At 50.0% G+C, this 21,905-nt stretch overlaps 1 pseudogene; it reads right to left on the reverse strand.

Annotated features, from left to right (window-relative positions):
• Nucleotides 1-2,691: 2,691 nt before the first annotated feature.
• The window catches only part of LOC147113010 (uncharacterized), a 182,848-nt pseudogene continuing 163,634 nt past the window's right edge, over nt 2,692-21,905 (reverse strand).

Genomic DNA, 21,905 nt, shown 5'->3' on the forward strand with positions numbered 1-21,905 from the left:
CATACTGGAGTTTCTCGGCATCCTCCTCACAGCACACACGCCCACCTAGCTTTGTGTCGTCTGCAAACTTGGAGATATTACATCTAGTTCCCTCGTCTAGATCATTAACATATAATGTGAATAGCTGGGGTCCTAGCACCGATCCCTGCGGTACCCCACTAGTCACTGCCTGCCACTCGGTAAAAGAGCCGTTTATTCCAACTCTTTGCCTCCTGTCTGCCAACCAGTTCTCTATCCAAGTCAGTACCTTACCCCCAATCCCATGTGCTTTAACTTTACACGCTAATCTCTTATCCAGCGCACTGTGGCGTCATGGCACAGAATGTCCTCTGGGCGGGGGTCTTCAATGTCCATCACCAAGTGTGGCTCGGTAGTGGCTCGTGTTTATTTTCGCACTACCTGCCGTGAGCCAGTCTGGCTGCTATGTCCTTCAGGACTCAGGCAGCTCGGTCAAGCATGGTACTTTTGAGTCACTGAGGACACCCCTTCATCGTGTCCTGTGGCCCTACCACCGTGCTAAATGGGATAGATTAAGAACACATCTAGCAGCTCAAAACTGGGCATCCATGAGGCGCTGGGCCCATCAGCAGCAACAGAATTTTATTCCAGCATAATCTGTAACCTCATGGCCCGGCATATCCCTCATTCGACCATTACCATCAAACCAGCCCTGGTTGAATAAGGAGTGTTGAAGAGCATGCCAGGAGCTGCACCAGGTGTACCTGAAAATCAGAAACCAACTTGGTGAAGTTACAACACAGGACTATATGCATGCTAAACAGCAGAAGCAGCATGCTATAGACAGAGCTAAGCGATCCCACACCCAATCGATCAGATCAAAGCTCTGCAGTCCTGCCACATCCAGTCGTGAATGGTGATGGACAATTAACAACTAATGGGAGGAGGAGGCTCCTTGAACATCCCCATCCTCAACGATGGCGGAGCACAGCACGTGAGTGCAAAAGACAAGGCTGAAGCCTTCGCAACCATCTTCTGTCACAACTGCCAAGTGGATGATGCATCTCGGCCTGCTCCTGACGTCCCCACCTTCACTGAAGCCAGTCTTCAGCCAATTCACTTCACTCCACATGGTATCAAGAACAGTAGAGCGCACTGGATACAGCAAAGACTGTGGGCCCCGGCAACATCCCAGCTGCAGAGCTGAAGACCTGTGCTCCAGAACTAGCTGCACCTCTAGCCAAGCTGATCCAGTACTGGCATCTACCCGACAACATTACAATTCGTCAGAAAATAAGGCAGTCATGCAGCAGGACCTGGGCGATGTTCAGGTCGGGGATGATACGTGGCAAGTAACATTTGTACCACACAAGCAGCAGACAATGATCATCGCCAACAAGCGAGAGTCTAACCAGCTCCCCGTGACGTTCAATGGCATTACCATCGTTGAATCCCCCACCATCAAATACTGGGGTTCACCATTTACCAGAAACTTAACTAGACCAGCCACTTAAATACTGTGGCTGCAAGAACTAGGCAGAAGCTGGGTATTTAGCGGCGAGTGTCTCACCTCCTGACTTCCCAAACCTTTCCACCACCTACAAAGCACAAGTCAGGAGTGTGATGGAATACTCTCCATGTCCTTGGATGAGTGCAGCTCCAACAACACTCAAAAACCTCAACACCATCCAGGACAAAGCAGCCTGCTTGATTGGCATCCCATCCACCACCTTAAGCATTTACTGCCTCCTCCACCGGCACACTGTGGCTGCAGTGTGTTCAATCTACAAGATGCACTGCAGCAACTCAGCAAGGCTTCCACGACAGCACCTCCCAAACCTGCGGCCTCTATCACCTCAAAGGACAAGGGCAGCAAGGCTTCCACCACCACCTCCAAGTTCCCCTCCAAGTCTCACAGAATTCTGGAACTCCCTACCTAACAGCACTATGGGAGAACCTTCACAACACGGATTGCAGCGGTTCAAGAAGGCGGCTCACCACCACCTTCTCAAGGGTAACTAGGGATGGGCAATAAATGCTGGCCTTGCGAGTGATGCCCACATCCCGAGAATGAATAAATTAGAATTAAAAACGTGTTTTTTATATATTGTGTTTCTTGTTTTTCTTAATTGTAACTTAATTTTGCTTTAACCTTTTCCCGTTCTCGTGTCCTCTTTTTCTATTTACTTTTTTAGCCTCCACAGTCATTCTATTCCTAAGTCCCAGAGATTTGTTCCAACAAATTTGCCTTCGGCCTCAATCACGCTCTGCTTCTACTGGGTCTGGGCCCTCCACCTGGGTTCACAATTACAAAAAATAAACGGCAGAAAAGTCTGTAAACTAAGGGAAGGAATCAAAGGAAGACCAGTCAGGTCAACCCGAGTTTTTGATACAGGAGATGGTAAAGGGATGTTCTGCTGCTGATGGGAGAAAAAGATCCAAGGGCAGTGCTGGTGACATTAGAGCAGATCCTCCTCCCACTCATGAAGTGCCAGAGACTGGATTCTACATCAGTCGCATGAAGCTTTCCATGGCTATGGAAATGTCATCTAAGTACTTCAGAGGGACAGGGCCTTGTGTCCCCAATCTGGCCCAGCATTAACAGGAATGGTGACTAACAGAGCCAGAAGTTACCACTTGTGTCTCCAAAGAGTTATGGGTGAGGTAAAAGAGGAGAAATGTTCTCTATAAATTTCCCCACTGATTCAGCGTTGGCCAGTGTCTGTACATTGGTCAGCTCTGTACCATCAGCCTCTGGAGAGGAAACATAACAATAAACTGAATTTAAACAAATTGGATGTTAGAAACAAATGGCGCGATTCACTGTAAGCCCAGCTAATGGGGCCAACCCACTCCATAATCAGCAGTGGGAAAGTGAAAGTGGGAAATGTTGATACTCCTATTCAGTCCATGGCACAGCACATTCGTGCTTGTGTCCCGGTTATTACAGATTAGTATCTTCCTTCCTTCATTTTTTCCTTCCTTCCTGCAGGATCAAATTTAATCTGTCTATAATTCAGATCTTCCCATTAATCAATAGTTCAGTGCTATTTGTCTTTGTCCTGTTTGGTTTCCAATACCTTTGTAACAGGCCTCAATATGTGTTAATCTGGAATTGACTGTTACTCCTCTGGAGCTGGAGGCACTCAGGATTAATTGTGGACACAAACATTTCTGACACATGTATCTGGTATGAATACACCGTGATCTGAGGAACCTCATTTTGTTCAGAATCCAGCTCCTCAAAGCTTCACATTTTCTGATTCTTTCCTTCACCATCTCTTGTGTCGAGTGACTGACTGTCTTTTGCAGCAGAGCTGCCGTTGCCTCCCTCCACAGGGGAACTCCAGCATTTCTCGATCTTTCACAGCACAGCAACAGGTGTGGGCAAGATGGATGTTGATGAGTGTGGCTGCACATGTCCTACCTCTTTGGTGTCACTCTCTTGTCACATGTCTAGTGCTGGAAATGCGCTGTCAGGAAATGCGTGACATCTGAAGGACAGCCCTGGTTTTCAAAGCTGAGCTGAAATAAAAAAATTGAAGAGGTCAAAGGTGGGAAATTCCTTAGGCTTGCCGTCACACACCCACAATATTCCAACTGCAACCACAAGAAAATGATAAAGTAGGATGGGTGCGGACAGGGGTTCATCTCTAGAGGTTGTTAATGTACCTGCAGAGTTAGTGTCGCACCATCCCAGGGTCAGCTCCTGTGTTTGGGATGTTTTGTGCTCTCGTGCTGATCTCTGTGAGTATACAGAAAGTATCTGAGTTCAGGCCAGTGCTGGGTATATGAAAGAAATAGTCAATGAAAGTATCAGTCAATCTCAGTTAATGCAGAGTAAAGCTCCCTCTACACTGTCTCAACAAACACTCACAGGGAAGGTACAGCACGGGTTAGATACAGAGTAAAGTTCCTTCTACAGTGTCCCATCAAACACTCCCAGGCCTGGTATAGCACTGGTTAGATACAGAGTAAAGCCTCCCACTTTACATTACCATCTAACACTCCCAGGCCAGGTACAGTACAACTTAGATGAAGTGTAAAGCTCTCTCTAAATTGGTTGATCACACACAGCCAACTCAGATCCAGCATGTTTTAAATTCAGCGTACAGCTCCTCTGACACTACCCAATGAAGCACACCAGCTCAGGTACAGCATGGGATGAACTTAGAATAAAAATCCCTCTACATGTAAGTGTCAGGCAGTCCCAGGTATGATTAGGCACTTTCCAGCCTTCCGTACTCAATATCGAGTTCAACAATTTCAGATCATAACCTCGGCCCCCATTCCATTTTTACTTATATTTTTTATCCACACCTTTGTTTTGGCCCCCCCTTTTTTTTCTCTCCCACGTGGCAGCTGTCTCCCATTCTGCCAGCGCATTTCACACCTAATCTAGAGCCGTCTTTTGTCTCCACTAGTCCTATCACCATCTCGTCTCGTTTTGAATACCTCTTTGGGTTGAGGCGCCAAACTGGCGCCAAGTTCGCCTGGGCGCTGGTTTTTGCGCAGCGTTCGAAGCTGTAGCGATCGTCAGAAATTCAGTTGAAGTGCCCCTAGAGGGAGATGGGGCGAGGCTCGAGGCGCTCCGTGTCCCTCTTAGGGTGCTGAAACTGAATATCGCAGCGCAACGTGCCGCAGCGCCATACGCTGCGACACAGCATGCTGTGGTACTGCAGGCCTTCCTCCCACTGTTAAGGGGGAGGGGCCTGCAACAGCACGAACCCCGATCGCGAGTTCCGGCAAAAGAGCCCAGCACCAAGGAGAAGTGCTGGGCTCTCGGGAAACAGCCGGCAATGCCACGGGGGGGGGGGACCAGGAGGCCGGGGACGGAGGTGCTGGCAGGCGGCCGCCGAAAAAGCGGCCGCCCCGCACCTCCACCTTAACTTGCGCCTCTGCCGGCGCAAGAAGGCCCCGTGAACCGGGCGCGGGTAGCAAATGGCGCTACAGCGGCGTTCGCTACCAAATATCGCGTTCTGGGCGTGAATGGGGCGCTGCGCACACTGATGATGTCATCGGTGGTGGCGCAGCGCAAATGGCTAACGCCACCATTAGCGCCCCTGCTGAATATCGCGGGAGGCGCAGCCAGTGGCGCTACAGTCACTGACTGCCTCTTTAGGCGCTAACAGGTGGTGCTACTCACCCAATTTTTCCCCCAATGTCTCTTCACTTCTCTTTTGTTCTCTCTCAGCCCCCAAACTGGCCTTTTAATTTGTTTCATTTCCTGTGCTTTTTCAGTCTTGACAAAGGGTTTCGACCTGAAACGTTGACTCTATTTCTCTCTCCACAGATGTTGCCTGGCCTGCTGAGTTTTTCCAGCATTTTCTGTTGTTGTTCCAGGTATGGGCTAGCTTTACATACAAGTTGAGCTCAATTGTACTTGTCGCATCAAAGGCAGTCCCTTATGGCATTTGTCGAAGAAGCACCCAGTAGATGGTTAGACTCTCACCTTGGCAAAATCCTGGACTGATGGGATCCTCAGTAAAGTTCCTCACCTTTACAATCATTGTTGGGGCTTCTTGTTTCATCCCGTCTTTGACATTGAGGGTCTTGGTCCCACCAGATCTGCTCTGTGAATCCAGCGACATTTCTCCAGTCCCAGTTAGTGTGATGATGATTTGGCTCCACTCTCTCCACCCTCCTGAGATACTCTTCACTACATGAAACATTTAATATAAAAATTATTAATTCTAGAATCTGTAATTGGAATACATTCAGTCTATATTTGTTACTATGATTATATTTAGTTTGAATATGTTTGTAATGAATGACATTTGGTTGAATTACTTACCTTAATATTAAATTGTTCTTTCCTTTCCCCTATTTATAAGGACTAAACTCACTGGCAGTGTCAGCTGCCAAGTCCAGCTCATCCCACAGTGACTCCCGTTGATGCTGTGTAACCAGGGGTGTAAACCTGTCTCCAGGTGACATCACAGAGGAGCCAGGAAACATGTCACAAAGCAGCCCAAGCCCCTCCCACTCAAGGTATTACAGGGTCACATGACCAGTCTCTGCTCCTGGTGTGCAGTCTCACTGGGCATGAAAGCAGGTTGTACAATCAGTCCCTTCTCCAACCCTGGATATTACAGCCTCCTTTGTGCCTTGAAACAAGCCTATTCCCTGTAACAGGAAGGGTGCCACAGGCAATAAGTGGAGGGATCTTCATGGGTATCAAGTGGTGGGATCATCGGAGCACTGGTGTGCAGTCTCACTGGGCATGAGCGCAGGTTATACAATCAATCCCGTCTCCAACCCTGCTCCCATGTACTGAGACTCCAGTCAGGGAGCACAGACTCCCAAAATTACCACTGATAAATTATCCCTCCCATCTTCCAAATGTGAGGTCCCACTATTCAAAGGCCCCCATGTCTACCTCTTGCTTTATACACCAGAAAGTCTCCCCTCTCTTTATGTCAGCCACTGTGTCTCCCTCCTGCTTTGGCAGAGAGAGGCAGTTTGTGGAAATGGTGTTTGGGATGAGGCAAGGATATCACAACCTCCTTTGTGCTCTGAAACAAGTCTATTCCCTGTAAGAGGAATAGTGTCAGAAACAATAAGTGGAGGGATCTTCAGGGTATCAAAGAGAGGGACCATCGGATCATTAATTGGAGGGTGCATCATGGGCAATAAATGGGGTAAAGCACCCTCTGTACTAGCCCATCAAACACTCCCAGGCAGGATATCAGGTTTAATCAGTTGGTCACACTGCAGGTAAAGGCTGCACAGGCAGGAAGGGAATGGGTGACCGCCAGGCAGAGTAGTAGGCGCAGGCAGGTAGTGCAGGGGTCCCCTGTGGCCATCCCCCTCTCAAACAGATATACCACTTTGGATATTGTTGAGGGAGATGGCTTATCGGGAGAAGGCAGCAGCAGCCAACGTCCTGGCACCATGGGTGGTTCTACTGCACAGGATGGAAGGAAAAAGAGCGGGAGAGCTATAGTGATAATGGATTCTATTGTAAGGGGAATAGATAGGCGTTTCTGCAGCCACAAACGAGTCTCCAGGATGGTATGTTGCCTCCCTGGTGCAAGGGTCAAGGATGTCTCGGAGCGGCTGCAGGGCATTCTGAAGGGGGAGGGTGAATAGCCAGTTGTCGTGGTGCATATAGGTACCAATGATATAGGTAAAAACCGGGATGAGGTCCTAAAAGCTGAATACAGAGAGTTAGGAGTTAAATTAAAAAATAAGACCTCAAAGGTAGTAATCTCAGGATTGCTACCAGTGCCACGTGCTATTCATAGTAGAAATAGAAGGATATTTCAGATGAATACATGGCTAGAGGAATGGTGCAAGGGGGAGGGATTCAAATTCCTGGGACATTGGAACCTGTTCTGGGGGAGGTGGGACCAGTACAAACTGGACGGTTTGCACCTGGGCAGGACCGGGACCGATGTCCTAGGGGGAGTGTTTGCTAGTGCTATTGGGGAAGGTTTAAACTAAAATGGCAGGGGGATGGGAACCTGTGCAGGGAGACAGAGGAAAGGGAAGCAAGGATAGAAGTAAAAGACAGGAAGGAGAAAAGCAAAAGTGGCAGTCAGAGAAATCAAGGGTGTAAATCAAACATGGCCACAGTAAATAATAATTCTAAAAGGTCTAAGATTGTTAAAAAAACAAGCCTGAAGGCTTTGTGTCTTAATGCGAGGAGCATTCGTAATAAGCTGTATGAATTAAACGGATATGATACAATTGGGATTACAGAGACATGGCTCCAGGGTGACCAAGGCTGGGAATTCAACATCCAGGGGTATTCAATATTCTGGAAAGACAGGCAAAAAGGAAAAGGAGGTGGGGTAGCATTGCTGGTTAAAGAGGAGATTAACATAATAGTAAGGAAGGATATTAGCTCTGATGATGTGGAATCCGTATGGGTAGAGCTGAGAAATGCCAAGGGGCAGAAAACGTTAGTGGGAGTTGTATATAGACCCCCAAACAGTAATGCTGAGGTTGAGGATGGCATTCAATGGGAAATTAGAGATGCATGCAATAAGAACACAGCAGTTATCATGGGTGACTTTAATCTACATATAGATTGGGCTAACCAAATTAGTAACAATACTGTGGAGGAGGAATTCCTAGAGTGTATATGGGATGGTTTCCTGGACCAATATGTCGAGGAACCAACTAGAGATAAGGCCATCTTAGACTGGGTATTAGTAATGAGAAAGGACTAATTAGCAATCTTGTTGTGCGAGGCCCCTTGGGGCAGAGCAATCATAATATGAAGAATTCTTCATGAAGATGGAGAGTGAAGTATTTGACTCAGAGACTAGGGTCCTGAATTTAAATAAAGGAAACTACGATGGTATGAGGCGTGGGTTGGCTAGGATAGATTGGGGAATGTTCCTTAAAGGGTTGACGGTGGATAGGCAATGGCAAACATTTAAAGATCGCACGGATGAACTACGGAATTTGTTCATCCCTGTTTGGCATAAAAATAAAACAAAAAATGTGACTCAACCGTGGCTAACAAGGGAAATTAGGGATAGCATAAGATCCAAGGAGAGGACATATAAATTGGCCAGAAAAAGCAGCAAACCTGAGGATTGGGAGCAGTTTAGGATTCAGCAAAGGAGGACAAAGGGATTAATTAAGAGGGGGGAAATAGAGTATGAGAGTAAGCTTGCAGGGAACATAAAAACTGACTGTAAAAGCTTCTATAGATATGTGAAGAGAAAAAGATTGGTGAAGTCAAGCGTAGGTCCCTTGCAGTCAGAATCAGGGGAATTTATAATGGGGAACAAAGAAATGGCTGACCAATTAAATACATACTTTGGTTCTGTCTTCACAAAGGAGAACACAAATAACCTCCCAGAGATGTCGGGGAACATAGGGTCTAAAGAAAGGGAGGAACTGAATGAAATCAGTATTTGTAGGGAAATGATGTTAGGGAAATTGACAGGTTTGAAGGCCGATAAATCCCCAGGGCCTGATAATCTACATCCTAGGGTACTTAAGGAAGTGGCCCTAGAAATAGTAGATGCATTGCTGGTCATCTTCCAAAATTCTATAGACTATGAAACAGTTCCCATGGATTGTCGGGTAGCTAATGTAACCCCACTATTTAAAAAAGGTGGTAGAGAGAAAACGGGGAATTATAGACCGGTAAGCCTGACATCGGTAGTGGGGAAAATGCTAGAGTCCATTATAAAAGATGTAATAGCAGAGCACTTGGAAAACAGTGACAGGATCGGACAAAGTCAACATGGATTTACAAAAGGTAAATCATGCTTGACTAATCTACTGGAATTTTTTGAGGATGTAACTGTTGAATAGGTAAAGGAGAACCACTGGATGTGGTGTATTTGGACTTTCAGAAGGCTTTCGATAAGGTCCCGCATAAGAGATTAGCGTGCAAAGTTAAAGCACATGGGACTGGGGGGTAAGGTACTGACTTGGATAGAGAACTGGTTGGCAGACAGGAAGCAAAGAGTTGGAATAAACAGGTCTTTTTCCGAGTGGCAGGCAGTGACTAGTGGGGTACTGCAGGGATCGGTGCTAGGACCCCAGTTATTCACAATATATATTAATGATCTAGACAAGGGAACTAGATGTAATATCTCCAAGTTTGCAGACGACACAAAGTTGGGTGGGCGTGTGTACTGCGAGGAGGATGCCGAAAAACTCCAGTACGGTTTGGACAGGTTGGGTGATTGGGCAGATGCATGGCAGATGCAGTATAATGTGGATAAATGCGAGGTTAGCCACTTTGGTGGCAAAAACAGGAAGGCAGATTATTATCTGAACGGCAATAGATTGGGAAAAGGGGAAGTGCTGCGAGACCTGGGTGTCTTTGTGCACCAGTCGCTGAAGGTAAGCATGCAGGTGCAGCAGGCGGTTAAGAAGGCAAATGGTATGTTAGCCTTCACAGCAAAAGGATTCGAGTACAGGAGCAAGGATATCTTGCTGCAGTTGTACAGGGCCTTGGTGAGACCACACCTTGAGTATTGTGTGCAGTTTTGGTCGCCTTATCTGAGGAAGGATGTTCTTGCCATGGAGGGAGTGCAGCGAAGATTCACCAGACTGATACCTGGAATGGCAGGAATGGCATATGAAGAGAGATTGGGTCGATTGGGCTTGTATTCGCTAGAGTTTAGAAGAATGAGAGGGGATCTCATTGAAACTTATAAAATTCTAACAGGACTAGACAGACTAGATGCAGGAAGGATGTTCCCGATGGCGGGGGAGTCCAGAACCAGGGGTCACAGTCTAAGGATAAGGGGTAAGCCATTTAAGACTGAGATGAGGAGGAATTTCTTCACCCAGGGAGTGGTGAACCTGTGGAATTCTCTACCACACAAGGCAGTTGAAGCCAATTCTTTAAATATATTCAAGAAGGAGTTAGATATATTTCTTAAGGCTAAAGGGATCAAGGGATTTGGGGAGAAAGCAGGGACAGGGTACTGAATTTGGATGATCAGCCATGATCTCATTAAATGGCGGAACAGGCTCGAGGGGCCAAATGGCCTACTCCTGCTCCTATCTTCTATGTTTCTATGTAACACGAGTTAGATACAGAGTAAAGCTCCCTCTACACTATCCCATCAAACACTCCCAAGGCAGGTACAGCATGAGTAAGATTCAAAGTGTTGGCGTATGGAACTCGGTTAATTCAGCTTCTGAAAGGTTCATTGAATATAGGAAAAAACGGTGGATGGCATCATTAGAGAGAGAGAGATATAGAGTGAGAGAGAGAGATACAGATTTCACTTAGCAACTGCTGGTGTTCGCAACCAACCAGCCTTGGATATGTTTATTTATGGTAAGAATGTCTAGAAACTAGAAGGGTTAGGCTTACCACAGCAAGGCCATGGTATTTTTGTGTGCATCATGTTGAAGAAAATGTAGCCTTGAATCTCTGGACTATGCTGTAGCCAAAGACTAACATATTATGCAATGCCAGTTCCAGTTTGATAAGAAAACAATGTATAAATATGAACTTTTCATTTGTTCAAGCAGCTCGAGACAGGACCCATGCCTAAGTTCGTACACTCTATCTGTGACAATACTCAGGTTGTAAATTGCTTTTAATACTGAAGTTAAAGAATAAAATGATTATAACCAGATGACTGAATTTGTTAGTACTCAAGTGCACAACAAAATGTGTTTTATAACAATATTTACTTTGACATTTGTGCTTTCAGTGTTCTACAGCATTGAGGTGCTGCAAACACTGACAATCACTGCACAGAGGTGCACGGCTGCACCCAGGCTCTCCCATGACTCTCTCCATATGCTTATGGAGGGAGTCACAGCACACCAGGAGGTTCTCTTCCCTTCCAAAGTCGGAAGAGACCTCCCCAGGAGATCAACACAGCCTAGTTGCACATTGCATAGGCGGACACAAGCAGGAGCGTCATCAGGAGGACCAGGCTGCAGTGGCGCAAACCTTTCAATGATGTCAGTAGATCACAAAACGTTACTGCAAAGGCACACTCAACCTCATCCTGTTGTGCCACTCATTACATCCCCATCACTCTGCCTTCCCTACCCTACTGCTGCACATCATTACTCACACCAACTTACCTTGCACCTCCACCCATCCCTCTCTATCTATATTATCACATCCCCATCTCACTAGTTACCCCTCACACTCACCCTCATCCTAGTCCAATCATACTAACTAACAACACACAAGGGTAGGCACTTGTGTGTTTTAGCCAATGTTCATGTTAAGTTTCTGTTAATGTGCCGTCAAACATTGAAATCTTTATTTTCAACACTTTGCATTCTTGGACAGATTTGTGTGCATCTTTGGAAGTGGCTTAGTGTGTTGCAGTGAATGGTGAGACATAACGGTACCCCCTCCCCACAATGGTGATGAGTGTGAAAGAAATAAGAACATAAGAACATCAGAAACAGGAGCAGGAGTAAGCAATTCGGCCCTTTCAGCTTGCTCCGCCATTCAATAAGATCATGGCTGATCTTCTACCTCATCTCCACTTTCCTGCACTATCCCCATATCCCTTGATTCCCTTAATATTCAAAAATCTATCGATCTCTGTCTTGAATATACTCAATGACTGAATCTCCACAGCCCTCTGGGGTAGAGAATTCCAAAGATTCACCACCCTCTGAGTGAAGAAATTTCTCCTCATCTCAGTCCTAAATGGCCGACACATACTCTGAGACTGTGACTCCTGGTTCTAAACTCCCCAGCCAGCGGAAACATCCTCCCTGCAACTAACCTGTCAAGCCCTGTAAGTATTTTGTATGTTTCAATGAGATCGCCTCTCAGTCTTCTAAACCCTAGAGAATATAGGCCTAGTCTACTCAATCTCTCCTCATAGGACAATCCCCCCATCCCAGAACCAGTCTGGTGAACCTTCGTTGCACTCCCTCTATGGCAAGTATATCCTTCCTTAGGTAATGAGATCAAAACTGTACACAATACTCCAGGTTGGGTCTCACCAGGGCCCTATATAATTGCAGTAAGACGTCTTCACTCTTATACTCAAATCCTCTTGTAATAAAGGCCAACATACCATTTGCTTTCCTAATTACTTGCTGTACCTGCATGTTAACTTTCAATGATTCATGTACAAGGACACCCAGGTCCCTCTGAATACCAATATTTCCCAATCTCTCAACATTCAAAAAACACTCTGCTTTTCTATGGCTTGGGCATTGTAGGGATGCATTATGTTGTTGGTGTGGGATGGTGCCAACTTGGCACATCATGTGGCAGCCAGGGTGTGCAGTGTCAAGTGAAGTAAATGTGGCATTGTTGAGGCCATCCCTGGCGTCCCAGGCAGAAATCTGGTCGGGTGCTGATGCCCTCTGTTCTGTGCAGCATCAGGTGATTGCGGAGAAGGTTGGTGTGATTGTTGGTGCTGCTGGTGTGCCTGGTGATGCTGGTGTTGGGGCTGATCGTGGTCAGATTCTGAGGACCAAGGTGAGACAATATAAAGTACACCCATGCTGATGGAATAGATGGCAGGTGAAACAGAGATGACAGAAGCGGTCTGTCAATGGTGGGAGAGGTAATGAAGTCAGACTGGATGGAGACTTGTGAATCTGTAGTGGAAATGCAGTTTAGAGAAGCTAGTGGTTAAGGGAACATTTATCAATCAGCGGGGAGCTTTGACTTGACATCTGAAGCTGTCAACTCCACATCTGATTCAATGGCTAGTGACCTCCTGCCTCAGCTTCAAAGACAAGGTCTAGGCACTGCAGGAAACTGGTGGGCAACCTGTCAAATTCAAAAAGCTGGGGAAAAAAGCATTGTTAATGATTTGAATTGGGTCCCCCACCGCTGCCTGTTGGGACGGCTCAGCGCTGGCAAACCTTACATCAGGAAATGCAGGTGGGCATGTTTTGACAGCAGGTTCCCGACCGTGAACTCTGTTTCTCTCTCCACAGATGTTGCCTGACCTACTGAGTATTTGCAGCATTTTTTGTCTTCTCAGAGGCCTTCCTTTACTATCCGAGGCCTTGCAAACATTCAGCAGCACTCCCTACACACTTAAAAAACTTTTATCATCTATTGCAACAAGCCACTACTTCAGCAAAATTTTTTAAAAACCAGTCCAATAGCTTAAATGCAAACTTACATGAACGATGTGTGTGTCCCTTTAACAGGTGCTGACAGCGCCTCTGTGAGTCTGTATTCACACTGGGTTTACCTGGTGAGCTTAGGACCCAGCACTGAACTCAGCACTAGGGTCGAAGTTTGCCATGGTGATACTTCTTAATGGCAGTGCTACCAGGCCTAGAAAAAATTCTGAGGGACAGAATTAGTCTCCACTTGGAGAGACAAGAATTAATCAAGGATAGTCAGCATGGCTTTGTCAGGGGGAGATCATGTCTAACCAATTTGATTGAATTTTTCGAGGGGGTGACTAGGTGTGTGGATGAGGGTAATGCAGTTGATGTAGTCTACATGGACTTCAGTAAGGCTTTAGACAAAGTCCCGCATGGGAGACTGGTCAAGAAGGTAAGAGCCCATGGGATCCACGGCAATTTGGCACATTAGATCCAAAATTGGCTTAGTGGCAGGAGGCAGAAGGTGATGGTCGAAGGTTGTTTTTATGACTGGAAGCCTGTGTCCAGTGGTGTACCGCAGGGATCGGTGTTGGGTCCCTTGCTGTTTGCAGTGTACATTAATGATTTAGATATGAATGTAGGAGGTATGATCAGTAAGTTTGCAGATGACACGAAAATTGGTAGAGTGGTAAATAGTGAGGAGGGAAGCCTCAGGCTACAGGACAATATAGAGGGGTTGGTCAGATAGGCAGAACAGTGGCAAATGGAATTTAACCCTGAAAAGTGTGAGGTGATGCATTTTGGGAGGACTAACAAGGCAAGGGAATACACAATGAATGGTAGGACCCTAGGAAGGACAGAGGATCAGAGGGACCTTGGTGTACATTTACATAGATCCCTGAAGGCAGCAGGACAGGTAGATAAGGTAGTTAAGAAGGCATATGGGATACTTGCCTTCATTAGCCGAGGCATAGAATATAAGAGCAGGGAGGTTATGATGGAGCTGTACAAAATGCTAGTTAGGCCACAGCTGGAATATTGTGTGCAGTTCTGGTCGCCACACTATAGGAAGGATGTGATTGCATTGGAGAGGGTGCAGAGGAGATTCACCAGGATGTTACCTGGGCTGGAGCGTTTCAGCTATGAAGAGAGACTGGACAGGCTGGGGTTGTTTTCCTTAGAGCAGAGAAGGCTGAGGGGGGAATCTGATTGAGGTGTACAAAATTATGAGGGGCATAGATAGGGTAGATAGAAAAGGACTATTCCCCTTAGTAGAGGGGTTAATAACCAGGGGGCATAGTTTCAAGGTAAGGGGCAGGAGGTTTAGAGGGGATTTGAGGAAAACCTTTTTCACCCAGAGAGTGGTTGGAATCTGGAACTCACTGCCTGAAAGGATGGTAGAGGCAGGAACCCTCACAACATTCAAGAAGCATTTAGATGAGCACTTGAAATGCTATAGCATACAAGGCTACAGACTAAGTGCTGGAAAATGGGATTAGAATAGATAGGCACTGTGACCCTCCCTCTGAAAAAGCTCTCCCCTTGTCCAATTGCCCCCGTGCCTTCTCTGAAACTCCCGACATTGCCCCAGTGCCAGCATTGAGGGAGATCTGCACAGTCGGAGCGGCCGTACTGAGGGAGCACTGCACTGTGGGAGGGTCAGTACTGAGGGAGCGCCGCACTGTTGGAGGGGTAATACTGATGGTGCATTGCACTGTCGGAGGGGCGGTACTGAGGGAGCGCCGCACTGTTGGAGGGGTAGTACTGATGGTGCGCTGCACTGTGGGAGGGTCAGTACTGATGGTGCGCTGCCCTGTGGGAGGGGCGGTACTGAGGGAGTGCTGCACTGTTGGAGGGGCAGTACTGAGGGAGCGCTGCACTGTTGGAAGGGCGGTACTGATGGTGCGCTGCAATGTTGGAGGGGCGGTACTGATGGTGCGCTGCACAGTCGGAGGGGCAGTACTGAGGGTCAGTACTGTTGGAGGGGTGGTACTGATGGTGCGCTGCACTGTGGGAGGGGCGGTACTGATGGTGCGCTGCACTGTGGGAGGGGCGGTACTGATGGTGCGCTGCACTGTGGGAGGGGCGGTACTGAGGGAGCGCTGCACTGTGGGAGGGTCAGTACTGAGGGAGCGCTGCACTGTCAGAGGGGCAGTACTGAGGGAGCACCGCAATGTCGGCGGGGCAGTACTGAGGGAGCACCGCACTGTCGGCGGGGCAGTACTGAGGGAGCGCCGCACTGTCGGAGGGGCAGTACTGAGGGAGCGCCGCACTGTTGGAGGGGCAGTACTGAGGGAGCGCCACACTGTTGGAGGGGCAGTACTGAGGGAGCGCCGCACTGTTGGAGGGGCAGTACTGAGGGAGCGCTGCACTGTCGGAGGGGCGGTACTGAGAGAGTGCTGCACTGCCAGAGGCGCCCTCTTTCAGATGAGACATTAAACCGAGGTCCCTTCTACCCTCTGAGGTGGACGTAAAAGATCCCACGCCCAGTTTTGGAAGAAGAGCAGGAGAGTTCTCCCCGGTGTCCTGTGGCCAGTATTTATCCTTCAACCCACATCACTAAAAAAATCACTAAAAATCCGTTGATCTGGTCATCTCACATTCCTGTTTGTGGGAGCTTGCTGTGCGCATATTGACTGCCAAGTTTCCTACATTACAACAGTGACTACACTTCATTAGTTGTAAAGCGCTTTGGGACGTCCTGAGGTGGTGAAAGGCACGATATAAATGCAAGTCTATATTTCAGTAATAAACGGTTCCAGTAAAGGCACACGTACACACATGTTATTAGGAGCAAGAACCCAGTGTGTGCTGATGCAGTGTCAAAAAGATGAACTCACTTGTGGTTTAAAGAGTCTTTTGGAGTGATTCGGGAACTGTTCTCAGAGTTTATACTGAGTCATTCAAAACAGCAATCAAACTATCCTGACAGCTGGCAACATAATCCCGTCTGAACAACTTGTATCAACTTGTTCAGGGCGCAGGATGTGGGAAATTCCCATCCTGGCACAAGCAGAAAAGCCTCGAGTTACTTTGTTATTAAGCGGGAGCTCGGCACTATATCTAACGAGTGCTGTGCCTGCCCTGGGAGTGCTCGATGCTGACACTGACATTTGCAGAGCAAAGCCACATATTTTACAGTAAATCTGCCTCAATGGCACAGTCATGGAATTATAGAATCTGATAGGACAGAAGGAAGCCATTCGGCTCATCATGTCCGTGCCGGCTCTTTGAAGAGCTGTCCAATTTAGTCCCACACCCCAACTTTTCCGCCATAACTCTGCAAATTAGTCGCCTTCAAGTACATGTCTAATTGCCTTTTGAAAATTCTTATGGAATCTGATTCCCTTTCAGGTAACGCGTTCAGACCTTAACAGACCTTCTCTGTGTGAAGAAAGTTCTCATTTCCCCTCTGGTTCTTTTGCCAATTATATGAAAGCTATGACCTCTGGTTGCCTACCCACTTGCCAGAGGAAACAATTTCTCCCTACTTGATCTATCAGAACACCTCAATTTGGAATACCTCTATTCGCTCTCACCTCAACCTTCTCAGCTCTAAGGAGAACAACCCCAGCTTCTTCAATCTCTCCACATAACTGAAGTCCCTCATCCCTGGTATCATCCTGATAAACCTCGTCTCTACCCTCTCCAAGGCCTTGACATCCTTCCTAAAGTGCGGTGCCCAGAATTGGACACAATATTCCAGCTGAGGCCTAACCAATGATTTGTAAAGGTTTAGCATGACTTCCTTGTTTTTGTATTCAATAGCCCTATTTACAAAGCCATGTATCTCATACACTTTCTTAACTGTCTTATCAACTTGCCCTGCCACCTTCAAGGATTTGTGAATATGTACCCCCAGGTCCCTCTGTTCTTGCACCCCCTTAAAATAGTACCATTTAGATTATACTGCCTCTCCATGTTGTTCCTTCCAAAGTTCATCACCTCACACTTATCTGCAGTAAATTGCAGCTGCCATGTATCTGCCCATTTCACCAGTCTGTCTATGTCCTCCTGAAATCTGCTACTACCCTGCTCACTATTTACTACGTTGCCAAGTTTTGTATAGTCCGCAAACTTCGAAATTGTGCTCCCTATACTCAAGTCCAGGTCATTTATATATAACAGAAAAGCAATAGTCCTAATACTGACCCCTTGAGACCCCCACTGCACACTTCCCTCCAGTCAGAAAAACATTGGTTCACCACTACTCTCTGCCTCCTATCCCTTAGCCAATAATGTATCAAGTTACCACTGTCCCTTTGATACCATATCCTTCTATTTTCTGAATAAGTCTATTATGTGATATTTCATCAAATGCCTTTTGAAAGTCCATGGGGGAAAAGTTCGTTAGCAACCAACATAGCCTGGGCGCTAAATTTAGTGCCCGGCGCAAAAATAGCGCCGGCGATCGCTAACTTCAGTTTTAGCGCCCCAAGAGGGAGGTGGAGCGCTAATTCAAACGCTCCACTTCCTTCTTAGAGCACTAACCCCGAATATCGGGGCAGTGCGTTCTGCAGTGCTTTGCACTGGGCCATGTCGTGCTGTGTATTGGAAGGGCTGTTCCCCTCATTAAAGGGGAGGGCCCAGGCCCACAACTCTGTGGGGCCATACCTGGACCACCGGGGAGCGGGGTGCCGTGCCAGCAGCCCGGCACACAAGTGAAGTGCTGGGCTGCCAGATCGCGGCACGGACCACGCGCTCAAAGACGCAACGAGCCACAACAAGCAAGTCGGCCGATTTTATTTTTCCCCCCTCGCCACCTCCCCTTTACTAACCGCCCCACGCGCCTCCTGTTGTCCGTTCCTGCCCCTTAAATCGGTTGCTGTCATCGTCCAGCACAGATTCAGGGGACGTGCGGCCAATTTTGCAGGCGGGGTGAAAACTGGGCGCTGCGCACGGTGATGACATCGTCATCGCCTGTGCAGCGGAGTGGGGTGGTACCGGTTACCGCCGCCGCTAAACTCGCGCTGAATTTAGCATGTCTCAGTAATCCCTACTATGTCTGGTTCCTCGCAACGCATGATTGCCTCCAGCTCCCCTGTTTTATTATGGACACTGTGTGCATTGTTGTACAGACAGTTTAACTCATTTTTAATAGTAGTTCCTCTCACTTTATTTTTAACCATCTTTTTAAACTCCTGTTTTTTAACTCTACTTATTCCCTAGCCATCAATGTCCTCCCTTTCTTTACTCTTTCCTATGCTCTCCTTTCCTTGTTTATATTTAGGCTGGTTTCATTTCTTGTCGATCCCTCCCCCCTTCTTACTAGTTTAAAGCCTTTGTCACCTCCCTATTTCCCATTTCTGCTAGGACACGGGTCCCACCCTGGTCCAGGTGGAGCCCGTCCCATCGGTACAGCTCCTTCCTGTCCCATGAAAAGGAACCCCTCTTTCCCACACCAGCCCTTTAGCCATGTGTTAATTCTCCTGATCTGTCTGCTTCTATGCCAATTTGCACGTGGCTCGGGCAGTAATCCAGAGATTATTACCCTTGAGGTTCTGCTTTTTAATTTTGCTCCTAACTCCTGATACTCCCTCAGGAGGACCTCCTCCCTGTTCCTACCTATGTCGTTTGTTCAGGCATGGACCACGACAACTGGATTTATTTCCTCCCTTTCCAAGTTCCTCTTCAGCTGCTGTGAGATATCCCTTACCCTGGCACTGGGTAGGCAGCACACCAATCGGGATTCTCGTTCTTGGCTGCAGAGGAGGCTATCTATCCCCCTAATTATAGAATCCACTATCACTACCACATTTCTATTCTGCTCTTCCCCCCCTTGAACAGCCTTCTGAGCCACGGTGCTTTGGTCTGCATTGTGGCTGTCCTCCCCGCAGTCTTTCTCCTTGTCCTCACAGGTAGCGAGTACATCGTACCTGTTGGACAGGACCAGCGTCTGCCGGACCTCCTTCTCAACCTCTCCTAAATCCGCACTACCCGTCTCCCAAACAGTCACACCCTCCCCTTCCTGAACCTGTGCTTTCCTCTGAGGTGTGACTGTATTCAGGATAAAACTATCCAGAAATTCCTCCCCCTCCCTTATGTTTCGGAGTGTCTCTAACGCACACTCCAGCTCAATGACTGAGCCGGAGTGACTGAAGGCAGAGACATTTCCTGCCGATGTGGGAATCCGGGACAGTCTCGCTGTCCACAAACTCCCACAGACTACAGTCCCGACACTTAGTCCCTGCCATCTCTAGAATTTATTTTATTTATTTGCTCATTTAATTAGTTAAAATTTTTAATCAAATGATTATTTATAGTTATATTAATTAATTAGTTTATCTAGTTAAGTTATTATTTATTAACATAATAGTTATAGTTCCCCAGCTCTTAGTTTAAACCACAGCACTAGCTTGAGAATGAAAAAACACTGAGACTCACCAACCAATCACCTACCTGCTATCCTGTGATGTCACTCCTAGATTTTTTTTTGCTCTCCCCTGCACTCCCCCCACTCTCCCCCCGCTCTCCCCCTGGTCACCCCGCCCCCGGTCCCCTGCTCACCCCCCCGGCCTCCCCCCTGGTCCCGCTCTCCCCCCCCCCCCCCCGCTCTCCCCCCCCCGGTCCCGCACTCCCCCCCCCGGTCCCGCACTCCCCGCCCCCGCTCTCCCCCCCCAGTCCCAAGCTCTCCCCCCGGTCCCCAGCTCACCCCCCCTGGTCCCGCACACTCCCCACCCCCGCTCTCCCCCCCGGTCTCCACCCGCTCTCCCCCCAAGTCCCAAGCTCTCCCCCCGGTCCCCAGCTCTCCCCCCCGGTCCCGCACTCCCCGCCCCTGCTCTCCCCCGCTCTCCCCCCCCGGTCTCCACCCGCTCTCCCCCCCAGTCCCAAGCTCTCCCCCCGGTCCCCAGCTCACCCCCCTGGTCCTGCACACTCCCCACCCCGCTCTCCCCCCAGGTCCCGCACTCCCCGCCCCGGTCCCGCACTCCCCCCACCGCTCTCCCCCGGGGTCCCGCACTCCCCCCACCGATCCCACACTCGCTCCGCCCCACTCTCCCCCCCCCCCGCTGACCCCCCTGCTCTCCATCTGCTCTCCCCCCACTTTCCCCCCCTGGTGCCCCGCTCTCCCCCCTGGTCCCCTGCTCACTTCCCGCTCATCCCCCCCCCCGGTCCCCCGCTCTCCCCCCCCCGGTCCCCCGCTCTCCCCCCCCCAGTCCCCAACTCCCCCCACACTCCCCCCGCCACAACCCCCACTCCCCTCCCCACAACCCCCGCTCTCCCCCCCCACCTGGTCCTGCACTCCCGCCCCCGCTCTCCTCACCGGTCCCCGCTCGCCCCGCTGCTCCCCCCCCCCCGCTCTCCCCCCCCTCTCTTCTCCCACCCCCCACCCCGCTCTCCCCCCACTCTCTCTTCTCCCCACCCCACCCCACTCTCCCCCCCTTGCTCTGCACCCCCCCCCCCCGCCCTGCTCTCCCCCCTGGTCCCAAGCCCTCCCCCCCGGTCCCCCGCTCTCCCCCCACTCTCCCCCCTGGTCCCCCGCTCCCCCCCCCAGCTCTCCCCACCCCCCCCGGTCTCCCTCCCCCCTGCACTCCCCCCCACCGCTCTCCCCCTGGGCCCCGCTCGCCCCCCCACCGCTCCCCCCCATCCTGCACTCCCCCCCCCCGCTTTCCCCCCGGGTCCCGCACTCCCCCCGCCTCCCCGATCCCGCACTCCCCCCGCCCTGCTCTCCTCACTAGTCCCGCTCTCCCCACAGGTCCTGCTCTCCTCCCCCTCTCCTCTCCCCACCGGTCCCGCCTCTCCCCCCCCACCCCGCTCTCCCCACCGGTCCTGTCGACCGCCCCCCCCGCTCTCCCCATCAGTCCTGCACCGCCCCCCCCCCCCGCTCTCCCCACCGGTCCTGCACAACCCCCCCACCCACTCTCCCCGCCGGTCCTGCACACCCCCCACCCACTCTCCCGGCCGATCCCGCTCTCCCTCCCCCCCCCGCTCTCCCCACCGGTCCCGCTCTCCCCCCCCCCCCGATCTCCCCACCGGTCCTGCACACCCCCCACCCCGCTCTCCCCACCGGTCCTGCTCTCCTCCTCCCCTCCTCTCCCCACCGGCCCTGCACACCCCCCACCCCGCTCTCCCCACCGGTCCCGCTCTCCCCCCGCCCCCCGCTCTCCCCACCAGTCCTGCACAACCCCCCCACCCACTCTCCCCGCCGGTCCTGCACAACCCGCCCCCCCGCTCTTCCCACCAGTCCTGCACACACCCCAGGAGTCCTGCACTCTCCCCCGCCCCTGCTCTCCCCACCGGTCCTGCACACCCGCTCTCCCCACCGGTCCTCCACTCACCCCCGGCTCTCCCCACCACTCTCACCACCGGTCCCGCTCTCCCCCTGGCTCCCGCTTTCCTCCTCACTCTCCCCCCCGCCCCGCTCTCCCCGCCGGTCCTGCACACCCACCCCCCGCTCTCCCCGCCACTCACTCCAACCCCCGCCCCCCCCGCTCTCCTCCACGGTCCCGCACTCCCCCCCC

This window comes from Somniosus microcephalus, chromosome 9 (genome assembly GCF_052327205.1).
Source record: "Somniosus microcephalus isolate GS21.2 chromosome 9, FLI_Smic_1.0, whole genome shotgun sequence".
Classification (NCBI taxonomy): Eukaryota; Metazoa; Chordata; class Chondrichthyes; order Squaliformes; family Somniosidae; genus Somniosus; species Somniosus microcephalus.